The sequence below is a fragment of the Triturus cristatus genome, chromosome 3_1 (genome assembly GCF_964204655.1).
Source record: "Triturus cristatus chromosome 3_1, aTriCri1.1, whole genome shotgun sequence".
Taxonomy (NCBI): domain Eukaryota; kingdom Metazoa; phylum Chordata; class Amphibia; order Caudata; family Salamandridae; genus Triturus; species Triturus cristatus.
Window position 1 is genome coordinate 198863921 of NC_140583.1, and position 19227 is coordinate 198883147.

Consider the following 19227-nt stretch of genomic DNA (forward strand, 5'->3'; position numbering starts at 1 on the left):
GGTATGCTGAGCCCTGTAAGGCAGTAAGTGCTTCCCACTGTGCGCTGGTGCTTCCACTCAGCTTTCTGTGTATCCTCTGGGATGCTGAGCCCTGTGGGGCAGTAAGTGCTTCCCAGTGGTGCTCCATAAGGTAATCATTTTTCTATGCATTAAAAGTTAATACAATCTAATATGTAATGAAAAATGTGTTGAAAAATGCTTTGGTTTGGCCTTTCTGTCTCCCAAATTTTTTTTTATGGGGGGGGGACAAGTTCAACCCCCCAAACTCCCCCTAGTAGTGGTTGCTCACTACGCTTGCTCGCTACACACCATGTGGGGGGCTGGTCTCACTTTTACTTTGTTCTCTCTGATTCACCACTTGTGTCTATTTTTGGTGCTCTCTGAAAGAATGTCTATGGGTACATCTGACTGGGTGGGTAATATGGTGCTCTTTTTACTGTGCTTTGAAAGTTGATACAATTTCATATGTAATGAAAAATGTGCCGTAAAATTCACCATTTTGGTCTGTCGTTTTCTAAATTTATCTCGTCGAATGTAGCTGTAGGGCTCACCCGCTGCGCTCGCTCGCTATGCGCCAGACGGGGGCTGTTCTGCCAAAATTTGCCAGGGCTGCTTTCAGTTCCCATTCCGGCCCTGTCTGTTCATGTGTTGCAGAGAATTTTTGGGGTTTTGTAAAGTTTTGATTCTACTGTCTCTGCACATGAAGCCATGAGCTCGAGGCATCTTTCTGTGCTTGATTTGATTGTCTCAGCAATATGTACTGTGGGCACCATCAAGCTACTTTCTGTGTTTTTGCTAGATCACGCGCAGTATCGGTTGGTACATGTGTAACCTGTTTTGCTGTCCTCTGTAGCTGGCAGTGCATGAGCCATCTCTTTGAATCCATCCCCATACCCGGCAGTGATGTGCCGTCTCTTTGGACATGCTCCTCTTCAGCATGTCAGGATGTTTCTGCTTCGTGCACATCACAGAGGCATTGGAGTCTTCCCTGCACACCTTCAACGTGCAGTGTAAGCATGTCTGTTCACTCTTGTCAGTCATCTTGAATTAGGCCATTAACAGCGTATCTGCACATCTTCACAGAGATGTGCACACCATTCAGATCATAAGCTGTGCAGTGCCTCTCTTCTGCATTCAGAGTGTTTTAATTTCTAGTGGTTGCACTCACACCAAGCCTCACGTGTGCAATCATTGGCCTGTCAGACTATATTTTCGATGGCGGGCACATGGAGTTTGGGCATCGCGTCACAGAACATTACATTTTCGGTGATAAGCACACTTATGGGGCAAGTAAAGTACTTGCCTATGTAAGTTCTGGGTGATTTTGCCCACAGACTGGGATGACTTTTCTTTAGTGTATGTGCTGCCTATTATCTAATTTTTACAGGTTGTACTGTTGTATTTATTGCCATTTCTAGTGGTTGTTTACTTCTGATGGATATTCAACATGACGGGATCTGTCACTCCTCCTGGACCTTTTCTCCAGGAGCCTGGTGAGCCGCCACTGTAATGGAGACCGTGGAGCAGATCATTTAACGCTTAATTAGGGTCCATTTATGGTCAAAGATTTTGTTCTGATAGGAAGAGAAATCTGTTTTATTATTATCGGGGGTTTGTGTGTGTATTATTCTGTGTCATGAGTTCTGGTTTGTGCTGGGAAAATGCCTATGAACGGAGAGATGATCGGTATTCGCTGTGGTCTTGTGTATGTGACAATAGGTATGACATGTGTGGTTCTAGACTCCTGGTTGAGGCTGGCTGGAATGCTGGTGAGATGACACCACTGATAGGACCGGATTCTTGCCTACCCGATTCTCTCCAAGAATCTTCTCAGGCCGCCAGAATATTTTTATCTGCTAAATAGTGTAGAGAAGAGGAAATTCAATTTTCGATACATAATCACCAGAATCAAATCTTATTTCAAAAAGGACCACTGACTCCGAATCTAAAATTTGTAGGATTTTATTACAACCAAAAATAACTGCACATACAGACACCTCAGCACAAGGTGAAGATAAACGGGAACTAGAACACATGCAAGTCTACGTAAGAGTCTCATACGACTCAGAACAAAAAGGATAACAAGTTTAAGGAGCATAAGAAATGCAATGGTTAATCCAATGTCTACATTAGGAATCATTAGCCTAAAAGAAAACAGTTAGTCTGTCCCTACTCTATCTCTAAGGTTGATGTCCCTACTTAGCATTTCTCTCCCAAGCAAGAGAGTAAAAAGGTGTCAGAAGTGAAGACTTCCTTAGAAGTACATTCACTTAGTCAGAGCTCGTTCTAAGATGCTCCTTCTAGCTTCCCAACTAAACCTCAACTGCTCAACCCTCGGGGCACTGTCCCTAATTCAAAATCCCAAAAACGTAGAACGCGCCCTTCGGCACACCTCTTCAGCCAGGTCTTCTCCCAGTACTTTTCCAGAGAAACTTGTACTCCATCCAACGACGGTTAGCTTGACCTTCGGTCCCAGGCACCTTCTCTGCCGAAAGTATCATCCGTAAATTCCAATGTACTCCCCTGCTGGCTTCTCGTACCATCCTAACTCCTAAAACAAAGACCTAGTCTCTCTGACGAGCTAAATGTCCTTGCACCTGCAACAGAAACATGGGAACAAAAAACTTTTCACTTCTCTAAGCTTTTCCATTCTCCTGAAACCCAAAGCCTTTACCAAAGGAAATCATTTTCGGCCTATAACGTTAGCTAACATAAGAAATGAACAGGCCTTTCTCTTTAAACGTATATGCCATCAGGCCTTTACACTGTTAAACACATTACTAAATAACACTTTGAGCATTAGTTCATTAATTCCTTAAACATGAGTAAGCAGACTACAAGTGCAACTTTAACATGGCACACGTTTAACTAATGCATTGCATTATATAAATCAAACATTACGCATTTACTAAAATACATTTGCAATGATCTATGACATTATTCTTCATGAAAAGCATGGTTACGTTTCTAATCACACCTATGTTAAACGATATTAGTAATGTAATTTCTATGTCACACTTAACTAATTCGAGTAATATGTGGGTGCGGACTAACAATGAATATGTTATGTTATGTTATGAGCAATATGATGCAACCCTACAAAATTTCAGAATAACGTGACGCTCTATCACCAGCAAGTCGTTGGATCTGGATGTCTTCTCCTGGGCTCTGTACTGAGATACTCCAAAACCTACACTGCTATTCCCCCTTGTCATAGCATCAAAATAGGATGCCTTAAATCCACAGCAGTGAAGTCTCTTGTGGTACCTGTACTCCACCTTGCTCCTCATAGCACAGAACCGTAGGCCATTCTTTACTAAGGTTTTGCACAGAAGCTAATGTGATCTAAAGTGACATAAAGAATTGTATCAATTTACTCACAGTTACAAAAGCTTCAGGCCCTGTGCAACATTGCACAGAACTGTGTGACTACCAACAAAACACTTAGGGCCTAATTACGGGTGGGTCGCTGTTTTCCTACCCTTGGGTAAATACCTGTTTTCTCAAGAGACCGGATTGCAAGTTTACAGATGCATTAATACCTTAGCCTTCGTTAAATTTCGGCAGGACTAACCTGCCAACACTTAATAGGAGAAAAGCACATGATATTTACTGTAACATGTGAATTTTGATGCGTGAAGCACCATAGTCTGCATGGTATTCCCCAGAAACTTGTTATAGGGCTATTTATCACATCTGATAAATAATGTGCCCTTTGAATCTAGGCCCTGAAGGCAGAGACTAAGGGCCATATGTATTAAGCTTTTTTTCCTTTGAAAATGGCACGCTTTGCAAAATTAGACCGTTTAAAACGGCAAAAATGCTTTTCTTGATGGACAAACACTCAGTTTGGGTATATAAATCGCTATTCGGAAGGGGCGTGTTTAGGGCGTTCCTTCCAAGTAGCAATTTCTAATGCTATATATCAATGAGTGAAATGCGGTTGCAAAACCTTCATATTTTACCACCAACTCAAAATTGGTTGCAATGCATTCGTAAATAGGAAGGTGTTCAGACCTGTCATCATTGGGGTGATCTTCCCCCAAACTTTGTGCCTACTTACCTCCTCTTTTTACTGCATCTTTTTGTTGGCCTTAGGCCTCTGTACACTTTACCACTGCTACCCAGTTCTAAAGTGCATGTGTTTCTCCCCTAATCATGGTAGCATTGATGTATTCACAATTGGCATTTTTAGTTTACTGGTAAGTCCCTTGTAAAGTGGTATACCATAAACCTATATACCATATACCCATGCCCTGTAACCTAAATGCTGTAAGTGGGCTTGCAGCACTGATTGTGCCACCCATACACGTAGCATTTCAAACCTGTCTCCGGCCTGCCATTGCAGGGCCTTTTTGTGCAGTTTACAGCCACTTTGACTTGGCATTTAAAACTACTTTCCAGGCCTTAAACTGCCTTTTTTATTGCACATAAGTCACCCCTAAGGTAGGCCCTAGGTAGCCCTAAGTGCAGGGTGCTGTGTAAGTAAAAGGTAGTACATGTACTTTTAAGTTTCACATGTCCTGGTAGTGACAAAACACCACATTTGTTTTTCACTACTGTGAAACCTACTCCTCTCATGGGATACATTTGGGAGTTCCTTAATACACTTTTAAGCTGTAGTTCCTGGTTAGAAAAGAACAGCTGCATCATGTTTCATATCTTTGAAATGGTAATGATAAATCCTCTTTACTCGTAAAGTTGGAAATCACATTCCTAGTTTAGAAATGCGACTTTTAGAAAGTGAGCATTTCTCTGCTCTTACTGCTCTTACTGCTCTGTGTGTCTCCAATAAACGTCTGGGGTGGGTAACAGCTACACTCAGTGCATTCCCTTTAGACAGCCACAAACACAGGAAGAGTGAGTGTGACAGAGAATCAATCTGCATTTATCTGCATTCTGTCAGCTTGAATAGGCAGTGTCCTGTTTCCCACATAAAGGGCTGATTACCCCCTATTGATAGTCTAGAGCCAGGTTTGGGAAGAAAGGGGGACCTGTACACGTCAAGGGCCTGCTTTGTGGTCACCCATACTTCAAAGACACAACTGGGTATAAGTACTGGGACTCTGACCCTACCAAGACAGTACACTACTGGACCTGGAAAGAACTTGTAAAGCATCAACCTCAAAGAAGGAAAATATGTGAATAAAAAAACATACATAATATTGGATATTTAAGTATGCCCAACCCAAAACGGACCCCAAAACACACCTACACACCCAATAAATAAAACAAAAGTAATCCCTTATACAATAATAACAGACACAAGACTTAGTGAGTTTGCAAATTGTTAATCTATATCACAAAAATAATTTAAACAAACACAATTAAACTATATAGAATAATAGACTGCCATTAGTTAAGCAAAAATAAAGCGTTATTACACCAGAAAGCATTTCAAATTTGATTTCAAAACCAGACAAAAATAAAATTAATTCTAGAAGTCAATATTACATATGTAAAGATTGACGATTCAGCCCAAAGGTAAACTTGACCAGGGCCGTCATTAGGACAAAGTGTTGCCAAAAAAGAAAAGAAATAGAATTAAATTAGAACAAGGCATGGTCAATTTAGAAATCAGGTCTACAATGAATCTCACAGAAGGAGGTGAACCAAGGAATCAATCCTACTAGGGCACACTTGAATGACAAAAAGAACAAACAAAGGATTCTAAACAAAGAAAGTCCAGCATAGAAATGGAATATCCATCATTTAGAAGCGCAGTTTCAAATGGCCAGCATCGTACAGTATATTATGCGTCCAGGTGGTAGGAACAAAATGCTCATGTACTATTAATTTATCGAAAGGTCCAGGACGAGTCGCAAAATGTGTGCTCCGATCAGCCGAGTGATACCGCAATGCGTCAGAGTACAAGCCAAGGCCCATCTCACTTGAATCACAACAAAACTACATAGAGGGGGTCCAAGGGAAATCTTATAGACCGGCACGGATTCAGACCCCAAACACACTATAGAAAAAACAAAAAGGAATCCACAGGTCTAATCAAGCTTCAACAAGCTAAGGAGCAAATACAGTATTGGTTTCAGAGGTATCTCCTACATCTAGGAGGAGTCCTTTATAGAAGACGGAATCCCATCCCCCACCGAAGTGGCATGCTTCATCATATGGGACCTCCTCTTGGTTGCAAAACCTAGTGCAGCCAAGGGCTACAAACCCCTCCCTGGGAGGGCGGTGCTCAGGAGGTTTTTATGTAGTCAATTCAAGGATCTACTAAATCCACTAGAAGCGAAGCAAAAAAGATGTTGTAAAGGGCGATGGTTGCAGTGAGTGTGGCAATAGAGTGAATCGTGATTTAAAATTGGCTACCAAGAAGGAAAACAACTTTATTATGAGCAACACTGGTATCAAAACTAAAAACAGTGCGTATGCAGCTTTAACCAAATAACGCCATTAGTCCGAAAATAGAGGTCTACATGTTTCAGCCGTTATGATCAAGATTGACCTCGGCTTTCTTCAGGACCTAGATAATAAAGAGCTACTGCAACAAAAAGTGAAAAAAATATGAATATACAGATATCCAATTTATGTGGTTGGAAATAATACAACCTACATTGTCCTATGTCTTCATAGTTAAATGGTATATCAAAGGAATTGTAACGACACCTGCAAGACAAAACAAAAAAGAAGAAGTGACACACACTTATATCCTGTATATATTGATATGCAGTCAAACTTGAGAAACCAATACTTCAATATCAATATTGTGAAAAGAAAACGCTCCACAATGCCAAACTTTTAACATTGCCAGATACTCAAAAGTATGTATCATATGTATTTATAATGTATAACAGTTTTAGGCTTACCCGTTATTTTACGGGTGCACTCCTCACCTCACCTGGCCACGGATCAGGGCGTGAGGCACCGCTCTAGTCAAAAAAGATAAAATGTAGAAGCCATAATTTCAAAAATGCAACAAACAGTTTGTCCATATAGCTATCTAACAAATGTCACTACTTCACATCTTCAAGACTCAACATACAAGTGTGTAGAGAAAAACCTGCCACATGTTCCTCATACACCTTTGGCCTTCTTCATTATTCTAGCTCAGGGAAGATATCAAAACACTGGAAAAATTAGCTCTGAGCTATGTGAATCTATGGCTCTACAATGATTACAATACACCTTATTTGTTTGGGGGAAATGTGATCGTTTGAAAAAACATAGTCAACTACAAAGCTCAATTACATTATATCCTGTCTCAAATGTTAACATCCCATTCTTAAAGATATATTCTGCAATTCAAAGACAGTACGGTCTGTGCTAATGTTATATCTTCTGACCGTCGGTTTTAAATTGTAAGTGCGCTTGTTTATATGATTGCGTCCCCGCAGATGTGCGTATTCGTACCCGCAATTTATTGTTTGACACACAGCGATTTTCGACCAGCTAAGGAACAAGGCTGGTATAAATCGGGTGTACCTTCCAAAATTGTGACTCAGAGAATAAGGAATTAATTTACATTTGTCCCATTTTTTTTAGTTGCGATGGCGTTTAATGAAAAATAACATTTGGGGCTTATATTGGAGGTACTATATGCTTGCCAACATAAAATCGATATCACGCGTGTGCAACAGTCTGCAGTCTAAATGATTCAGTGTATTCCTAGGTACAAAAAGCTGGACGTGCGCATTAAGTTACCTGTCCGTCTGTACCCCGGATTGGACAAGAGCTGGACCGGAGGTGACCGGCGGACGGTAAAGTCACCGTTTAAACAATGGAGATGTTTAATTGAATGCCGGTGTGTTCCGGCATTGCTACGCTTCCCTGATCACGTTTCTGGTAATGTATAGAGAAATGGGGCGTGGACTATGGACTACAAACCGGATCCCGGAAATCTGGGAATAGTAGTTCTGAATAATGATTTAGAACTACTAAATGGGCATACAATTGATGGGAATTGTAGGCTAAACGGTTGCCTGATTGCGAATCCCTTCAGACAGCTGGTTTTAGGAATAATACATTTTCGTTCATCCCTAGCTGCTAGCTGCAGACTGAATATGATTTTTAAAGAAATGTAATACTATATAGTCTGTAAACTTGTACCCAAGATATGAACTACAAAATAAGTAGTGGTTTACTAGGAATGTTCTAAGGTGTATTGAGTATGTTATAATTGGTGGAAACGAGCGTATCGAGAACCGCTCTAAAATGTACTTAATAATACGCTTAAATTATGCGCAGATGTCTATTTGCAATAAAGAAATGTTAATAAAGACAGTGTCGACATCTAGGAAAAAACAGTATTTAGACTAAAAAGTCATGCAAGGATATATAGTTTATCCGGACTAGTCTGGAAACAGTAGTTCTGAATAATGATTTAGAACTACTAAATGGGCATACGCTTGGTGGAAATTGTAGGCTAAACGGTTGCGGGATTTTTAATCCCTCCAGTCAACTGCTTTAAGGCATTATACAAGGATATAGTTTATCCGGAGTAGTCCTGACAGTAATATCAATGTAAATGGTACATCTACATGTACTGTAGGTTTAAAACAGGTCCTAAATCTATCATCTTGGTACAATGTCAGATCTTACAATAAGGTCCATGGTATATCACCATGAAGCCCCTGGGTGTCACTTTTAAGTTTAAAAATCAATTTTTGCTCTTTCACAAACAGAAATTTTGAAATATCTGTCACATGCGCAGGAATGAATGGTTGTTCTTGAACCGTCCATTTTATTTCTTCAGCACGATGTTTCTGTGACAGAAAATGTTCCATCAGTCTGGTAGCTTGCTTTTTGCACTGGATAGTGCTTTTATGTTCATTTATCCTCATTTTGACCTTTTGTGTGGTCATACCCACATACCGAAGTGAGCATGGGCATGTTATCAGTTATATGACTCTTTCAGTGTTACAATTGGTATGTTTTCTTTGTATCCACGGTTTTGTTGTGCCAATGTCTACTGTTACCGAGTGTTCTGTTTGAGCGCATGCAGTGCACAAACCACACGGATAGTGCCCCTGGACCGCAGGCGTGTCCCACAAGGTGTTCAGTGTGGTCTGTGATTTTGTTTTTGGTCTGGTACGGACCAGGTTGTCACGAAGGTTGTAACTTCTTTTGAATGAAAAAAGTGGTAAGGGTATGATCTCATTCCCCACATTTAGAATCCGCCAGTTTTTCTTTACTCTCTTTTGTATGCCATTTGAGAGTGTACTAAAAGTGTTGAAAAAAGTCAATCGTGTCATCAGTGGTTTTGGAACTGGAGGTTCTAAGAGAGCTTCATGGTTATTATAGAATGCTCTCTTGAATGCTTTTTGGACAAGATGTTTAGGATACTGTCTCTCCTGTAGTTGTTGAGATAATTGTTTAGCCTGATGTTGAAATTTTTCATTTTCAGAACCATTCCTCAGAATACGCAGGAATTGTCCCACTGGTAAATTTTCATGAAGTGACCTATGGTGGTAACTGTCAAAGGTCAATAGTGAGTTCCTAGCCATTGGTTTCTTATACAGTTCATTTGCTAGTCCTGATACAGATGGAAAAATCCTGTGGTCTAGGAAAGGAAGACTCTCTTTGCTATATTCAACCAATGTCAATGTCAAATATCTTTATTCGATTGTAATCTTTACAATCATAAAAGTTCATGTCACAAATATACAATCATAAGCAAGATTTCACAGATAAACAATAAAAAAGTTCATATCACAAATATACAATCATAAGCAAGATTTCACAGATAAACAAAAAGAGACAGATCATCCGGTTCCGTTTTAGGACAGCAAAGTTATGAGACAAAATGAATTACAAAGTTATTATAAAACCAGAGCAGCAGACAAATTGAACAAGTTAAAAATATAAATAAATATACAAGGTTAAAAATAAAGGAGAAGTACAATGTTAAAAGCAGCATAATTATCCCTCCATACTTTTCCTAAAAATAATAGCTAGTTTCAAGAAGCTGCATATATATAAAGTGCAGTCGCTATTTAGGAGTTGAAGGTAATAAAGAGCTGGTTTAATCTGTGTGAAATTTAACTTTTTTAAACAAGGCTTTATATAAATCTTCCGCGGTACTGTGTAATAAGGACAAATAAATAGAAAGTGCACCAAGTCTTGCGGAGACTTCCAGTCGCAGCCGCAAGCAGGAAGCACTTGACCTCGGTGTGCCCCTTTCGGAGTTGCCAACAGGAGGTGAAATAAATCAAAACGGAACCTTGTCAATAAATAGCGTTCAAAGCCAGACATAGGCCATGATAGATACGGTTCCATACATAGGCTTGTTTGGAGTAAGGCATGTTTCCTGACGCTAGCTTTCAACAGTTCACCCTCCTCCCGGGCAAAATACCTAATGGACGAAAATGATTTTTTCACAAAGGTAACATCAGCTCTAGTTATAATCTCTGGGGCTGAGAACAAGTCAGGCCATCCCAGTTCCGTGAGGCGGTCATTTATATACCTCAACCATGGGACCTTGAACCTGCCGTCCCAAGTTAAGGCTTCTTTTAATATATCATGTGTGAGAGGTATATCTTTGTTTAGCCAGGAGGTCAGCCAGCATATCAGGGGGCTTGCTGCTAATCTATCACTGAGAAAAGGTACACCTAGCTCCTCATGCACCGAGAAGTTTCCAGTTCCCCTTGGCAGCCTCAAAACCTTCTTTAAAAAATTATTTTCTGCAATCTCCAGGGCTTGCGTTTGACTGTAGCCCCAGAGCTCGCTGCCATAACAGGCAATGGCGACACTCTTAGCTTGATAAAGTTTAAGTAAAGCAGCCACCGGGCTATTACCCATTTTCCTACCAAACCCGAGTATGGCTGCATTGGTGCGTGTTACAGCTGGGCCCCAGGTTAATTGGTTATCAAGTAGAACCCCAAGGTATGAGAAGGTTTTAGAATTTGGAATTTTTTCCCCATTTATGGAGAACAAATTAGGCTTTCGCGACCCTTGGCCTATTTTCATGACGTATGACTTTGAGTTATTAATACTCAAGTCTCGAAAACTCATGAAATCATAAAATGAGTTTAAAAGTAGCTGAAGGCCGTTTGCCGTCCTGGAAATAAGGACGGCGTCGTCCGCGTAGAGCAGAACCGGGACGCCTTTTCGGCCGACATAGGGGTAATCAACTCCTGTTTTTATCAGGTAATCCTCTAGCTCCTTAATATATAAATTGAACAAAAATGGTGCTAGGATACACCCTTGACGGACTCCCCGGTTAATTCTAATGTCACTTGTTACTTTCAGATCTTGGGTGTAACGGACATTAGCTCTAGTATCTGAGTGCAAGTCAGCCAAAACATAGATTAGATTCTGCTCAACGCCCATCTTTAACATGATGTCCCACAGTTTACCTCTATCAACACAATCAAAGGCGGACGATAGGTCCATAAAAGCTATATTCAACCATAAATTTTAGATAGCTGTTCCTTGTATTCAACCAAGAGTGAAATTCCAAAATGGTTGAACCCAGAGCTATTCCAAGGGCTTGCTGTCTTGCTCCCTATTCAGAAGTCTCAGGGCCATCAAAGACTTCCTTCAAACCGGCAAAAGCTCTTGGACTCTGCCATCTGTATGTCCTGCCCTGCCAAGTGGTGCCAATCATGTTCTGGGCACTTGAAAGATGACTTCTGCTGTACAGAACCAATAAAATCGATGCAGTGATGACTTTTGGCCGATCAGAACCAATGCATTGCCCTTTAATGCCTATGCAGGAGCCGATCAATGACAACATTTAGATGGACTGTGTAGCTTGATGGCGACAGACAGCGCTGCTCGACAACAACGCAATGCCTGCATCGTTAAGGGGTTCATCTAGGAAGTCTTCATCACCTGCGTGGATCGGAACCAACGCATTTAGGGGCCGATTAAGATGTCGGTTGGATTCTCCTAGGCTGTGTCAGAACCCTTCCGACTGACTCGGTCGGTTTACATTCCGACCAACCGATGCCGATGTTCGCGGTCAGAAGGTAAACCATGTGGTCATTCCAAATCGATTCGGACTGGCTCTTGGAGTATGCGTGTCGGTTTGAACCTCATCATACAACCCTATGGACAGCACATCAGACCACGGGATTACGATGTCGATTTCCAACAGCCTTTCTGAGATGGCCTGTCCAACACGAAAAGGCTGTCGGAAAGGGACTTTGGGGTCCCTGGCAGGGTCCCCTTCATCCTGAGGTCTCTGGTTGGTGGCTGAGGGGGTACCTAAAGAAATCCCTGTAAAACTATGCACTGTGTGGCAGGCACCATGGGGTGCCTGCGACAGGGTGCATGGTTTCCTGCACGCTCCCCATTTCCCCATAGGAGCCTGTATTTTTGCCAGTTGTTGGGCAGAACACGAGCACCCATAGGAAACAATGGGAATCCGCCCGAACGGTGTTCGGTCGCATCATAATCAGTCGGGCGGAACAGCCGACCGTGAGTCAGTCAGTCCCGATTCCGAAACGGGGTCAGGTGGGAAGTTTTCGACCAAAATCATAATCGGCCCCTTAGTGTTCGATGTCGACGCTTGCTTCATCCAAGGTACTTTTTCAACGTGATCTCTGTGAGTCCAGTAGCCAGCCTGCGCTCTAGCACAGCTGGCCTGAACTTTGAATTGAACCTGGTCCAGCACGATCTCAAGTAACCCCTAAGCACTAAATGTTTCGAAGCATTACCTTTTGATTTATTCTCTACAAATTTATAACCCCAGTTCTACTAATTGGATTTTTGTCATTTTGGTTTTGTTTTACTCATAAAAAATTAATCTGTTTTTCTAACCCTTTGTGGAGTATGTTTGTGGTGTTTTCATGGTGTTGCTGTGTGTGTGTGTGTGTGTGTGTGTGTGTGTGTTGCATAAATACTTTATACATTGCCTCTTTAGATAAGTCTGACTGCTCTGTGCCAAGCTATTGGAGGGTGAGCCCAGGTTATATTTTGGCTTACCCTCACTAGAGTGGTGGTTCCTGCTTGTACAGGGTGTATACTCCAACAACCCGAAACCCAATTTCTAACATCGGTGATTAGAGGATAGGACTTATTTTTGTGCAATACCACATAGTAACTAATTGTTCACTACAGTTCTATACTAAGACAAATTCAAACCTTTTTCAATTTTTCTTTGATTTTTCAAACTTTTTTTCCCCAGTAATTTGTTTCCTGCAATGTTTGTGTCCTTATCTGGCAATATGGCATTCGAGCGGGCCAATCTGGAGACCTATACAGAGGCCCAGTTCAAGGCACTCTGTCAAGGAAGGAGGATGTTCACTAAAGAAAGTTCCAAGAAGGCAGAGCTTCAAAAAGCAGGCCAGTAGACCAACACAGAGGATGAGGAGGAGGGATCAGAGTCTGAGGAGGAATTGGAGCAAGACCTGTCTTGAGGTCTTGTTATACAGCATACTGATGTGGGGGGTAACATCTTCCCAGGAACGGAAGTCTGCATTAGGCCAGGCAGCAGCATGTCTTCTTAGAACCTGTCCCCAGAGGAGCTGAAGGACAGGAAGGAGGAGAGAAAACGTAAGCTATAGCTTGTAAAATTGAAATTGGAGAGGGAGCAGGCCCTTGCCAAACTAGAGAAGTAGCATGACCTTGCTAAAATAGAGAAAGAGCAAGATATAGAGGAGAAAAAGCTGGCCATGAAAGAGTGAAAATGGGCCATGAGCTCGGTCTGAGAGAGCTGTACATAATAGCCCTACAAGTGGGGTCCAGCGACAGCTATGGTGACAGCATACCTGCAGTGTCTACTGGGGAGTATAGAGTCTGGATATCCTAGGATTTGTTGCCCAGTTATTTGGTGGGGGATGACATAGACAAATGGCTTGCAGCCTTTGAAGCGGCTCTTGGAGCGCACAAGAATCCAGAGTTGTTCTGGGGTGGTAGTTTATGGAGGTATATGCTCAAGAGGGAAGGGACACAATCCTTACACTAGAGGTAGAGGACCAGACATTCTACACTGCTATGAAGGCCATCCTAGTCAATATGTTTGGACTGGACCCTGAGAGGTATAGGCACAGTTTCAGGGGCAGCCACAAGATCTCCTTACAAAGATAGGAGTCATTCTTGGATTATGCCAGCAAGGCGGTGAATGGCTGGGTGAGCGGCAACAAGGTTTATGAATATTCAGGGCTGTACAATTTAATTTTAAAGGAGTACATGCTTGATGTTTGTTTTCCAGAGCTGCGCCAACACCTGGTTGATAACAAGTTAACTGACACCAGGAAAATTGCTGAGGAGGCGGGCATCTGGGTCAACACCAGAGTGTCCAATAAGGAATCTGTGGGTTCTCCCAAGAGGGTGGTCAGGAATCCCACCATAAAAAGGAGGGGACGATAAAAAAGAGAGAGTTCTCTAATGTCTCCCAAAACAACTTACAGGAGAAAGGGTCTGATTCTCATTCCCAATCTGGCCACCATACGAAAAACTACCCTGACAAAAGCCATCAGCACAAGACTCCCAAGTACTATGAGTGCTTTGAGTATGAACACTACAAAGGGGATCCCAAGTGTCCAAAAAGAGCACTACTTCCCACTGGTGGAAAGACTCCAGGAGCGCCTAGTGTAGTGCTGGGGGAGGAGTTTGTCTGATTTAATGGGGGGGGGGGAGTTTAGTGGGGTTACCCTATTGTCCCAGGGTGACAGCAAGAGGGGTCCTAAGATCCATTTGCCCTCAAATACTACAAATTATAGGCAATTGGTCTGAATTAATGGGCATGGTGTTGAGGCTCTGAGGGATACCGGTGCCAGCATGAATATGCTAGTGTCCCCAGAGCAGGTCATTCCCTATGCATTCCAGCAGGTTGTAGTGGCTGACAACAGAGAGAGGCACTATCCTGTGGCCCTTGTTCCATTTGAGTGGGTGGGGGGGTGTTCAGGACTTTTGAAGGTTGCTGTGAGCCCTGCCATGCCTGTGGAATGTTTTTGCCTGGCAATGACCTTAAGCACACTACCATGAAGGAAGTTGAGCTCAAGGTTCATGTGAAGATGTTGGGGTTATCTGACTGGATCTACTACCAAACAGCCACGGCTACTCGAGATTGAAGTAAAAAGGGGCTGGAGCCTATCAGCTGCTAAGAAGGGGAAAGGCAGAGGGTGTGGGAAACCAGACCCTGAATACATTCCTACTGAGATGGTTGGGATACATGCGATGGCTGCAGCCGCGGTCGGTAGTGGGAGTAGCTGCCGGGCGGTGATGTGGGGAGGGGGAGGGGCAGGGTGGGGGGTAGTAAACTATGGATTACGGAGGTTTACAGGTAAGTAAACATACAAATTAATAAAACGAATTTCATTGCGCGGACTGCATCCCCAAATGCGATGCAGTGCACGCAACGAAATTCGTCTTATTAATTTATTTGTTTACTTACCTGTAAACCTCCGTAATCCATAGTTAACTACCCCCCACCCTGCCCCTCCCCCTCCCCACGTCACCGCCCGGCAGCTACTCCCACTACCGACCGCGGCTGGATGGCTGCCTCGGAGTCCACTGAGGAGGGCATTGCTTCCCTCTGTGAGCTGCCATCACTTTTTGGAAGGCATGTAGAAGGAGGACGCATCAAGGAGGAGTTCTGCAGAGCACAACAGGAGAGTGCAATCCTTGAGGGCCTAAAGCAACAGGCTGAAGCCCAAGCAGCAGGTTATGCCTCTGGGAGTCAACACATTTACTGGGAGTAAAACCTCCTTACAATGAGCCTAAGTCAAGACAACAAGGGCCTGGTGGTCCCCGTAATGCTACAGGGCCTTCCTACTGGAGCTAGCTCACGAAATTCCCCTGGCAGGACACCTGGGTCAAGACAAGGCCTTAGCAAGACTTGCCCCACCCTTTTATTGGCCTAGAATCAATAATTTCTCAGATACATTCTATGTGTAACCTGTCAGGCCAGTGGGAAGACAGGGAAGAAGCTGAAAATCTCCCTTAATCCCCTGCCTGTCATTGGCACTCCCATTGACAGGGTGGGCAGCAACATTGTCTAAGGACCATGATCTCATCTGCAGTGCGAAATGTCCTGATGGGGCTTTTTACCAGTGAGGGTTTTCCCAAGGAAATGGTGTCTGACAGGGGCACAAACGTCATGTATGAATACATGCAGTCAATGTGGAAGGAGTGTGGGGTAACCTACAAGTTCTCCACCCCTTACCATCCATAAACAAATGGGCTTCTTAAGAGATTCAATAATACCATGATCAGGGACCTACCTGAGGTCCTGATTAACAGGTTAGACATCCTATTATCATGCCTGTTATTTGCCTGCAGGAGGTACAACAGAAGGGAGTGAGCTTCAGCCCCTTTGAGCTTCTGTATGGGCCCCCTCTCCAACAACATCTGAGTTTGGTCAAGGAAGGATGGGAGTAAGCTCCCTGGAAGAATCTCCAAGATTGAGTGAACTCCATGCTGGCCTCCAGGAGCCAAATGGCTAAGTTGTGTAAGCAAGCCTCAAACAACTGAGAAGCCAATCAGATTATGATGAAAGAGTGGTATGTCAAATTTTACCACTGGAATTGCAGCCTGGACAGAAATTGTGGGTTATGGAACGTGTGGAGCCATGGCCCTCTAGGACCATTGGACTGAGCCCTATGAAGTGACTGAGAGGACGGGTAAGCCACCTACCTGGTGGGCCTCAAGAACCACAGGCAACCCCACAGGGTGCTCTAAATTAATTGCCCCAAACCCCACTTTCAGAGTTCATAGTTCCCAATGCTGTTGGTGGCAAGTGGAGAAGAGAAGGAGGAGAGTGAGCCTCTCACTGACCTCTTAGACGCCAAGGAAAAAGATGGGTTTGTGAAAGGAGTAATCTTTTCTCCCAATCTAACTCCTGAATAGCACAGAGACTGCCACCAAGTGTTGTGATAATACTCCCCTTTCTTCTCCCTTATTCCTGGCACTGCCCACCTGTGTACCCATTATGTGGACACAGCTGACAACCTTCCTTTAAAGAATAAATCCTACAAGTTGTCAGATAAGGGGAGGGGCAACATTAAGAGTAAAGTCTCTACAATGCTGGAATTGGGGGTGATCGAACTCTCCGGCAGTCCCTAGTCCATTCCTGTGGTTCTAGTACTAAAAGCTGGCCCACTCGGCACCACACCTAAAATGAGATTCTGTATGGATTATAGAGGGCTAAACTCAGTCAAGACAGATGCTCATCCCATCCACCAGGCTGATGAGTTTATTAACAGAGGCGCTGCCAGTACCTCAGTACCTTTGATCTTACATCAGGTTACTGGCAGATCACCGTAACAGAAGGTGCCAAGGAGATGTTCGCCTTCTCCACTCCATGGGGCCACTATCAATTTCCTGTGACATCCTTTGTACTGAGGAATGCCCCTGCCACTTTCCTGAGGTTGATGAACCAGGACCTTGCTGGTATGGAGGCCTTATCAGCTGCTTACATGGATGACATAACTATCTAACCCCAGAACCCACCGACCACGCACGCACGCAACCGTGGAGGTCATCCTCGACTCCGCCCTCTCCATGACCAAGCAAGTCAACGCCATCTCCGCGTCCTGCTTCAACACCCTCCGAATGCTCCGCAAGATCTTCAAATGGATCCCCTCCGACACGAGAAAAACCGTCACCCAGGCCCTCATCACCAGCAGACTGGACTACGGCAATGCCCTCTACGCAGGAACAACAACCAAGCTCCTGAGACGGCTGCAATGTATCCAGAATGCCTCAGCACGACTGATCCTCAACGTCCCCCGACGCAGCCACATCACATCCCACCTGAGAGGCCTGCACTGGCTCCCCGTCAACAAGAGGATCTCCTTCAAACTCCTCATCCACGCACTCAAAGCCCTACACAACGCCGGACCAGCATACCTCAACGACCGACTCAGCTTTTACACCCCCGCCCGCAGCCTCCGCTCTACCAACCTCGCCCTCGCCACAGTTCCACGCATCCGGAAAACCACCGCCGGCGGCAGATCCTTCTCCTACCTCGCCGCCAAGACCTGGAACACTCTTCCCACAGACCTGCGTCAGACCCAGGACCAAGGACCCATGAAGGAAGTTGAGCTCAAGGTTCATGTGAAGATGTGGGGGTTATCTAACTGGATCTACTACCAAACAGCCACGGCTTCTCGAGATTGAAGTCAAAAAGGGCTGGAGCCTATCAGCTGCTAAGATGGGGAAAGGCAGAGGGTGTGGGAAACCAGACCCTGAATACATTCCTACTGAGATGGTTGGGATACATGCGATGGCTGCAGCTGCGGTCGGTAGTGGGAGTAGCTGCCGGGCGGTGATGTGGGGAGGGGGAGGGGCAGGGTGGGGGGTAGTAAACTATGGATTACGGAGGTTTACAGGTAAGTAAACATATAAATTAATAAAACGAATTTCGTTGCGCGGACTGCATCCTCAAATGCGATGCAGTGCACGCAACGAAATTCGTCTTATTAATTTATTTGTTTACTTACCTGTAAACCTCCATAATCCATAGTTAACTACGCTCCACCCTGCCCCTCCCCACGTCACCGCCCGGCAGCTACTCCCACTACCGACCGCGGCTGGATGGCTGACTCGGAGGAGGGCATTGCTTCCCTCTGTGAGCTGCCTTCACTTTTTGGAAGGCATGTAGAAGGAGGACGCATCAAGGAGGAGTTCTGTAGAGCACAACGGGAGAGTGCAATCCTTGAGGGCCTAAGGCAACAGGCTGAAGCCCAAGCAGCAGGTGATGCCTCTGGGAGTCAACACATTTACTGGGAGTAAAACCTCCTTACAATGAGCCTAAGGCAAGACAACAAGGGCCTGGTGGTCCCCGTAATGCTACAGGGCCTTCCTACTGGAGCTAGCTCACGAAATTCCCCTGGCAGGACACCTGGGTCAAGACAAGGCCTTAGCAAGACTTGTCCCACCCTTTTATTGGCCTAGGATCAATAATTTCTCAGATACATTCTATAGTACTTGTGTAACCTGTCAGGCCATTGGGAAGACAGGGAAGAAGCTGAAACTCTCCCTTAATCCCCTGCCCGTCATTGGCACTCCCATTGACAGGGTGGGCAGCAACATTGTCTAAGGACCATGATTTCATCTGCAGTGCGAAATGCCCTGATGGGGCTTTTTAACAGTGAGGGTTTTCCCAAGGAAATGGTGTCTGACAGGGGCACAAACGTCATGTCTGAATACATGCAGTCAACGTGGAAGGAGTGTGGCGTAACCTACAAGTTCTCCACCCATTACCATCCATAAACAAATGGGCTTCTTAAGAGATTCAATAATACCATGATCAGGGACCTACCTGAGGCCCTGATTAATAGGTTAGACATCCTATTATCATGCCTGTTATTTGCCTGCAGG